We start from the raw sequence: 9,672 nt of genomic DNA on the forward strand, positions 1-9,672 counted from the left end.
GACATTAGGCTTTTATAGGGTTTGATGTATTAAACATCAAGAAAATAATGTGACCAAATCAACACTTTGGCCGGATGACCCAACGGGCGCCTTGGCTGGGTGGGCACTTGTATGTTGTTATCACCTCCAAACACTCCCCCCTTCCTAGCTCATGTCGTCCCTTGACACGACCATTTGTAGTCTGGTCTTCTTGTTGATGTGACTCCCCCCTTCCTTGATTGAGTTATATCTGGCATGTTTTTCTTGTTCAAATGGGTTTCCCATTTGCCTTTGATGGATGAACATGTGTTCTTCGTGATTTGGATGTTATGGACAAGGCATTTGTGCATGTTGTTTCACATCCTGCTTTACCTTTCCATCTGTGCAGTTGGTCGATGACACCTGCTTCCTGGTGCAATTGACTTTTTATTGGAGCTCGTACCTCAAAATGTTTGAAACTTTGACGTGTGTGTACTGGCATCTCTAATTTGATTTTGTTTACCACTTTGTCAATAGAGCTTTGTTGGTATCTTTGAAGATAAGAGCTGCTCTTATCGAAGCGTAGTTGAGAACAATGTGGCCCCAAGTCTTTATCTCTTTGAATATCGTGTAACAAATTCTTTATTGGTTTCATTTGATGGAAGGAATATATACAATAGAATAGTGATGGGTGTTTCTAAATTAGGGTCTAGAACCTGAATGACCAAAGGGAAAAACCCAGTGGGAAAAAATGCCTTTGGTATACGCTCTTATTGGGGTTGAACACTTGGAAGTTGTGTACCTGTTCATGCAAGGTGAGTGCTTGGGAGAAATAAAGTAAGAGTGCGTAATGCAAGTGCCAATTATGGGACACTGTATATGCACACAAGAGTTCTTTCAAGAAAATCATGCGGTGTGAAAAATGAGTTGTTGGGTGCTTCAAGGAACAAATGTAGCACATGTGATATCCAAGGATATCTCAATAGCTTCCACATTTCCAAGAAGGGTTTTTGATGTTGAAGCTTCTCCACTCATAACTCACTATGCATAGTGAGTGAGTGTCTTTTGGACTCTCTTCTCCACTTTACCAAACTTAAAATACATAGACTTGGACTCTTGTGCTCACCTATACCAGCATGAGCGACACAACATAAATATGCTCAACTCCTCCACCTTGAGCAGTTACTAGAATATCTAAGACTCTTAGACCACAAACAATATTACTTGAAGCTTCGGGACTAATGCCTTGCTTATTTAGTGGCTCAGCTGCCCGACTCTTGACTTTTATGCCATGTATTGCTAATGGCGACTTGGACTTACCTGTTCGTGGCCTGAAACCCAATGCCATAAGTTCTTGAGATTGAGGCCTCTATCGTTGTGTTGGTCTTTGGATGCCACCATTTTGTCAAGTAGGTTGGCATATTTTGGCTCCTCTTGACTTGCTTGTTGTATGTTGACACTTCTTTGTAAAACAAGTCCTTCAGCTTTGATAGGGCTTGATGTAGCCTTTGCATTAATTTCCATGAGAAGCAATTGTCGAGATGTGTGGGTTCTCTCTGATTGAGTTTCCACTAGCAATTTTGGAACCCATCTTGTTTTTGGTCCTTGTGTGACCGTCTTTGGCATTTTATCTTCTTCTATAATTTGATGGACACTAGGATTTGGTATCCAAACCTGATGATTTTCGTTGTAAAAGCCTTTCTTTTGTAATTGATGACAAGGTATCCATCTGTAGATTGCAGTAGCCTTGGTTGTAATTGGCTTCTGTTGGCTTTTGGTTGTCATTGCTTGCTTTGGGGTAGAAGCTTGTGCTGCTTGATTTCTCTTCATTGTTCCTGATTGAGCTACAATTTTTGGTAACCATATTGGAGTGTTACCTTCATAAACTCCTTGTGCTTCAAGTAGCTTCATTGGAATCATCCGCTTGGGTATCTTCGGTGAAGTCTGATTTCGGTACCCAAACTTTTTGCGCTGCCCGCTTGGAAGGTCCTTTTTTTTCCTTTTGTTGGTGTTCTTTCGTTTGCCTGAATATTTTGTATTCCATTGATAGCGCGTCTTGTTCCTTGTAGAACTCGTTCGTTGAGGTGGGTAGGTCTAGGCTGCTAATTTAGGCCTTTTGGCCCAAACATTAGTGTTTCCTTGGAAGTAGCCTTGAGCAGTGATTGACTCATTTGATGCTATCCACCTTGTCACCTTTTGTTGTTGTGGTTGAACGTGTGTTTCATGTTTCCAAACTGGGTCTTTGACTTGGATGTGCTCTTTGGATACCAACACTTGGTTGACATTCTTCAGCTTCTTCTGGATACTTGGATACTTTTTTGTGATGGAAACTTTGGTTGATAGACTTTTTGCTTTGGTTTCCATTGCATTGTTGATGGTGTGGCTCTTGATGTAGAGGCTTCGTGGGAAATTTGATGGAAGCTCGTTGAAAGTAAAGTTGTCTGGCGATGTTGATATACTTCAATGTTTACCTTTGCTTTACCTTTTTCCGCGATGGTTGGCGATTTCTTCTCTGCATGGATTTGAGAAGCTTCATGGAGTCTTACCGTTGTTGTTGTTGAAGCTTTTGATTGTTGTTGAAAGAAGATGTTCCTCCAGCTTTCTGTCAGGACCAGACTCTCTTTGATATGATGGGAGTTGATTATGTGGAAAGTATCTTTATAGTCCCCGGTACTCAATTTGAGTACAGCTTCTGCCACTCCAAAGCTAGGAATCGGCATTTTTGAACTTGTGTAAACTGTTTCTTCTAGCTCATTGATTGGTGGCTTTCCCATCATGATCCACGTTCCATAAGTCATTAGATTCTTTGTTGCTTCTGGATCTATCACAGTTGAACATGTTATTTTGAGCACTGTTTTTCCGCATATGCTGAATTTGATCATCGTAGGAGATAGTCCATCTTCTTCCTTGTCCCTGTTCTTCTTTTGATCTTGCGTTTGTTGAAGATTTGCCATTGAACTTGGAAGCTTTTCTCCTTCATCTACTTTCATTTGCACTTTTTCTGGAGTCAGCTTCTTTGAAGCAACTTTTGTTGTTTCATCAGGTATGTCAATAATGACATATTCTTGTGGTTGCTCTGCTTCCTTCGTTTTCAATTTTTCCTCATGCTCCAGGATGTAGCTATCTGTCTCACATTTTTTGCTTTCACACTCACAAACTTCATTAGCTTCCTTCAACACCCTTATTGTAAATAAGGGAGTTATATCAAAGCCTTCCTCATCACATGATTTAGTTAGGGTCGCCTTATTCACACACACATCAAGAGTCGCCAGTATTTGATCCCATCTAAAGGGTTCAAATAACTCCTCTGGAAATGGTTCCGGTATGTAAGCTTCATCGTCCATTGATCTTTCTAGGATGCAATCCTCCTTCACTGAGCTTCCACACTTCAAAGCACCACACATCCAAAGTTCTTGTTTGGTTTGTAGCCACGCAGGTATCTCTTTCCCACGGTTGGAACCAACTCAAAGCTATCCCTTCCAAGGTTAATCCAAATCCCTCATACTGTGTATGAAAATAAAATACTTGTTCATCTCTTAACACTTGTTTGAACAAGGATGTATGTACATATGGATCCCTTAATCCATCATACTTCTTCTTGACACATTTGGCCAATCGATATGGTCTCATTGGTTCTGGTTCAACCATGTGTCTTAGCATGTTGGGGTCTCTCACAAAGACATCCCTCGTTCCTTCTTCTCATCTTGGAGCAAATCCCGGTGGAATCCCCTTTGAGACATGTTTTGGAAATGTTGATGGATTTGTAAGTCTAATTGGTGGTCTCTTGGTTCCACTCAATGAGGTAGGAGCTACACTCCCTTGAATAGCTATTTTGGATGTTTGAGGTCCATTTGATTCCATAGTTTCAATGTTAGCTTCTTGCAAATCAGTCTCAAAAAATCCTGGTACGCTTACGCTCGGTTGAAAGTAGTAAGCAGAGATTGGAGTACCCATGTATGTATATCTTTCTAGCTCAATTGGGCTGATAAGTTTGTACTCTCGTCCATACTTATCTACCATTAGAACTTGCACTCCCTGGTCATCTGTGTATGTGAAGGCATAGAGGTTCTCGTAGTCTGTCAACTCTTCAATGATGGAATTTAAACATCTATAGAAGTTGTTTTGATCCCCAATAGCTAACCTATAAAGGCCATCATAAGTGTAATCTGTTAGAACTCTCGTGGCTTCATTGGTTTTGATGAACCTCACATTGCGTTTGTTGATTAGAGGATGCTTCTCCTCTAAGTCTCCAGCAATTTCCACTTTTGCTCTTCCAAACTCCCACATTCTAGTTGATTGGTTTGACTTCCAGTGAGCTACATGATCACTTGAAAAATATCCATGAGCCATGCCTTGAGGTTTGGCTTGATGTGATTGATAATCCTCATGGTCTTGTCTCAACCCTCTTGTTATAGGTGTTGCAGTATTTTTGGCTGTTTGTGTAGGTGGTATAGCTCTGAGTTGATTTGAAAACCCTAATGATGGAAGTTGCCATGTTTAAGCCTCACACAATACTCTCAAGATGGTCCTTGATAAGAACACCTTGGCTTAGTGCACACAATCCCTTTTTGCCCCTGGTCAAGTCTCTAAAAAGTCAGGAATTTGTGACTTTTTTGGTCTCTGGAAATTGGTTCTGGGTACCCTAAAAGTTTGGATTTAGGAAACCTAGTAAAATTCAGCTCTATTGCCCGCAAGCTTTCTTCCTAGCTATACCTGACTCAATTTGGAGTTGTCTATCAAAAGTTAGAGCAATTTTAGTGAACTGCACTTGGAACAACACTCAAAATAGTCTCAGGACTAGAACACAGGAACTTTGGCTTGTATCTTGGCTTCCAGAGGGTATTTTTCACTCAAACTTGAGATTTGGGATGTACTCAAGTAGACCTACAGACTTATGAAGTCAAATACCCTCACTATGTAGAGGTACACCGATCGCGATCGTTGACCCCATGTCACAGATTTGGAAGATTTTTGCACAGTAGCTAGCCCTTGATGTCTTGATACCAAGTGTCTTTGTATTTTTGAATTTGGAGATGTTTTGACCAATGAAAACCCAAATCCCAGGTGGTTTTGCGATTATTGGCCTGATTGTGTAACTGGGACTTTTGACCACTTTCTTTTGCTTTTTTGACCTTGCTCCTTTTGGAAAATATGTTGCACTAGATGTCAGCTACCTACTCATAAATTTCAATCCAAAATGTCACTGGGGTACACCGATCGCGATCGTAGTTCCAGCTCCTTTTTATATGAAATTTTAGGAGTTGATAGACATGGGTATGATTAGTCTATTCCCAAACCCACTTTGCATTTGGATCACAAAAACTTGAATTTTCTCAAAATTTTGGTCTGAAGGATCAGTGATCAGTGTTTTCCCTATTTGACAACTGTCTTTTGGTTTTTTGACCCTGGTTCTTTTGAGAAAGTCGTTTGTCTAGTTATCAACTACCTACTCACCAAGTCTCAACTCAAAATGTCACTATGGTACACCGATCACGATCGTAATTTGGAGCCCAAATTGGATGAAACTTCCCTGCCAAACACTTTTGTATTTGGACTCAAAAAAGTCAAGAATTTACAGTTTCTTGGTCTGAAGTGCCTGATTTTCCAATTTTATCAGGTTTGATTGATTTTGATGTTTGATTTGGGATTTGAGAGATAGGATTGTCCTATGCACAGGCTATCCCTCTGCATGGTTTCTTCCCAGTTTCGATGTGTTTTGGTCTACTGAAAGTCAATTTCTATGCCAGGTTAGGAGTTTTTGACTTGGATTTGTATTCAGTGGTTTTGAGAAGTTTTTTGTGGTTTTTGACCCTAGGTCCTTTAGACTTTTATGTTTGTATACCCTTGAAGAGTCTACTCATCAAATTTGGTACAAATCTGAGATCCAGGTACACCGATCGCGATCGTAGTTCTGAGACCAAATTCAACCAAATTTGGCATGCTTGTAGACACTGATGTTTTAAAAAAACAAATAAAATCACTATCACTAAAAAGTGAAAGAAAGCTAGGATGGTGAAAACCAGTGAAAGGGCATGAAAGGTAATTGAGCTCTCTGGTGCTATCGCTTCTGCGGCTGTCTTACGAACCAATCGGATAGATTGGTTATCCACCTCAACTCAAAAAACCCGTACATCTTAAATATGCCAATTATGCTACTTTTTTGTGAGTTAGGATAAGGTTAAATCTTTAACCGTTCCATTCCAAGGATTAGTTAAAACGTTGATTTTGCTTACCTTTTCTTACAAGCGTCATTTTGTAATTAATAATAATTCTTAAAAAGCAAAAAAAAAAAGACCGGTTCGTAAAAAAGAGCCATCTTTACACCTTCCAATTTGTATGTCTAAAGGAAATGACTGTGAAAATGACAATAACCAAAACTATTATCACAACAGAAATGTAAGTAAACAATAATTCAAAGAAAAAAAAGAATGGGGGGGGAAGCAATTTGAAATCCTCCATTACCTGCGACAGCAACGGTGACGGGTTGATCGGCAACAATCTTGCTTGCAACCTGTAAATTAGCGTTATAACAACGATAACAACAACGGCCTATTATGGCTTCGACTCTTTTTATTGTCATTTTTCTTCTTAAGGCTTTGATCATGGTTGTTTGGCTTTGTTTTTGTATGTTTTGTTTTGTTTCTTACAAACATGGGCTACATAGAATAGAATACAGGGTAGTTTGGGAACCACATCCATAGTATTAAAAACTTATCTTTTGTCTTGACCCAGATCTACTGGTCTGGGGCTAAGGCCCTAAATTGGTTAAGAAACTCTACCTAATGTTTTGGTTATCCAACGACACCCAATGTAAATGGTAGGGTAGGTAGGCTTTTGTTGTCTTTGCCTACAACTTGCTTTTTTTGCTAGCTAACCGCTTTACTTAGGCATGATCTTTTTTGCATGCTAGCATAACTATGCTATAGAAACACCCTTATAAAAATGCACTAAAAAAAAGGAAAAACTTCATTTGTAAGAGACAAGACGTGTCATCTCCGGGGTAGGTAAGATAACAGCCTTTTTAGTTAGGTGCTGCATTAGCTCTTGCCTAAATGACCTTAAAAAGTTGCTTATTCTACCATGTCTTAGTTGGTTGGGAAATATGGTTTCAGCTCTGGGCATTAGTGCTTATTGATCTATTCTATTCCACCTTATAACACACGCCTATTTTAAAGCTTTGTTGTTTGTTTTGTTTTTAAGTTTCTTTTTTTAATAAAATGTATTTTAAAACAATTATAAGGTTTAAAAACATTTAAATTGGGGTTAAAAGTATAGTTAGAGTAATACGTTTTAGTAAGATGCACGGAATAGCTATGGTTAGAGTAATACGTTTTAGTAAGATGTAGGGAATAGCTATAGATTTGTGTTGGAGGGTAAATGGGCCGTAAATCAATACGATCGTAATAGTAATTGCAGTGTTTAAACTGCATAATATAAGAAGCTTTTGGGATAAAAGAAGAGTAAATCATGGTTAATAGTAATTATTTTATAAGTTTCCACTGTTTATTCTCTAGTAGAAAGAGCAACAAGCCATTTCTTCTCTAGTTGAATGAGATATCTGGCAATTTATTCTCTAATCGAATGAGATATTTGGCAATTTATTCTCTAACCGAATGAGATATCAGGCAATAAAGTCTCTAGCCAAATGAGATATTAGGCAATAAAGTCTCTAGCCGAATGAGATACGACCATGTTTCACATTTAAATTAAGTAGCCGTAAAAAGTTAAATTAAGAGTGATGTGGTTATCAAGCTAGCAAATCTCTAGCCGAATGAGATGTCATGCCATAGAAAGCCCAGGCAGAAAGGGTGAAGCCATCAAAACATGAAAATGTTTTATTCCCATTAAGAGGAACATAAGTGCTATAGTGATTTTAAACGAAGAACTTGAAGCAAAACTCCATTGCCTTGCGTCTTCTTGAGCCAAAAACAATCCAACCTCCTGATGTGATGAAATAGCTGCTTTTTCTTCTTTTTCAGGAATAGAAGAGAAAGAGAAGGAAAGAAAGGCAAAAAAAAAAGGCAAGATGGTAGAGGAGATCCAGAATTGGCCTAAAGCCGAACCCCAGAGGGGAAGCAATACTGTCCGGTCCTTACAGACGGTGTTGGCATAGAGCAGTTAAGTTAAAGCTTTAGTTCCTAGGTGCATAAGTATATAAATAACCGTATGAGTTATTATACTTGCATAACCTCCGGGTCTGCAACAAATACTCCAATCATAATAGATATAATTTGGCTTATAGAGGGATAAGCTAGCATACGTTTCATGTTTGCTTATTTGAGTAACGGCAATTTTGTTTTTTAATATTATGTTAGAAGTGGCCAATAATCCTACTACCATATGCCACTTGTTAGGGAAATGTAGGAAAATTAAGCCAAAGAATCACTTAAGGAGCTGCTACTTTAGAAGTAACAAAAAAAAAGCAACGACTAGTGTAGGAGAGTCAGAGTCGAAAAGGAAATTTTCGATCTTTCCGCTCATTTAGAACCGTGCATGAAATTAAAACTTTACACGGTGTTTTAGTTATTTTCTCCGGATGCAAGACTCAAACTTGCGACCCATGGATTAACAATCCACTGCTCTACCGACTGAGCTAATCCGAAACAAGAATGGGGACCCCGCTACGTAGTTATTATAAAACATTACTAAGCCATTGTTGAAATTTTGGCTATTGTATTGGCAAAATTGTTGTTTCCGTATTAATGGTTGACATGAAGCAAATGAGGCTAAGGAATCTTGGCGATAGTTACCTAGATAACATTCATTTATGTATACTACTACAATGCCATCGTGATATGCTCAAGCCAGAGTTGTTCTTTTTTGTTTAATTACTACATAGAAATCTATTTCATTGCTAATTAATAGCAATAACATTTGGGTGCATAGCTCAGTTGGTAGAGCATTGGGATTTTAATCTAATGGTCGCAGGTTCAAGTCCTGCTACACCCAGACTTGAGACTTATAGTAATGTAATGATTATGTTTGTTTGTGTACAAAAAAGATCACTCCGCTTCGGCCTGGTTGTGTTAAAGGGGCCATCTATAGTGGCTAGGTTGTGCAGTTAAATTGCCCATTGCATCCACTTGTAGCCTAAAACATCATCCATTTGAAAGCGCGCTTGCTAAACTGCCCCGCCGATCGGAGGGGAAAGCTGGCTTGCTTGCTTTCCTTAGTGATAGATAGAGAAATCATTGGGCTTGACCTCGTAGTCGTAGTGCTATTGTTGGTTCCCCTTCTGCGCCATACCGAGCCAATCACAACGCGTTGTAATGGTATAGTGGAATAATCTTTAAAATGCAAGGCAAAATCATAAACTTTGAAAAACGACAGAAAAGAAGAAAAAACACCCAATCCTTGGGCTGTGCTTGAGGGTTCGAAAAGGAAGTATTTCCCTCTGGAGCTGGCGTATCGTAAACTGGAGGGACTTTTTGTAAAGGGAACTGCACTAGCTTTTATGCCACCATACTTGTCTTTACCTGGTTCTTTAGATTTAAGCAACTCACCTATTCTTAGTTGTGCGGGCATCCGGGTTTTTAATTGCAGTTTTATATGAAATTCACTTTTTATGCCCAAACTATACCATTCTTTCTCTAAGGCGTGACCCTTCGAGCTTGAATGGACCCAATTGGCCTCTAGATCCTTATTGATTCAATCTACGACCCTTTCTTTTTTTGATTTGGGATTATTCTCTTTATTTCATAGTAAAGACTTAAA

The 9,672-nt window shown here is 38.9% G+C and overlaps 1 non-coding gene across 1 annotated transcript; it reads left to right on the forward strand.

Moving 5' to 3' along the window:
* Window positions 1-8,834: 8,834 nt before the first annotated feature.
* TRNAK-UUU (transfer RNA lysine (anticodon UUU)) lies at window positions 8,835-8,907 on the forward strand. Its single transcript has one exon. It is a non-coding gene; the product is annotated as a tRNA-Lys (tRNA).
* The last annotated feature ends 765 nt before the right edge of the window (window positions 8,908-9,672 follow it).

Source organism: Adiantum capillus-veneris, chromosome 29 (genome assembly GCF_014529385.1).
Source record: "Adiantum capillus-veneris isolate H3 chromosome 29, ASM1452938v2, whole genome shotgun sequence".
In the NCBI taxonomy this organism is placed as follows: domain Eukaryota; kingdom Viridiplantae; phylum Streptophyta; class Polypodiopsida; order Polypodiales; family Pteridaceae; genus Adiantum; species Adiantum capillus-veneris.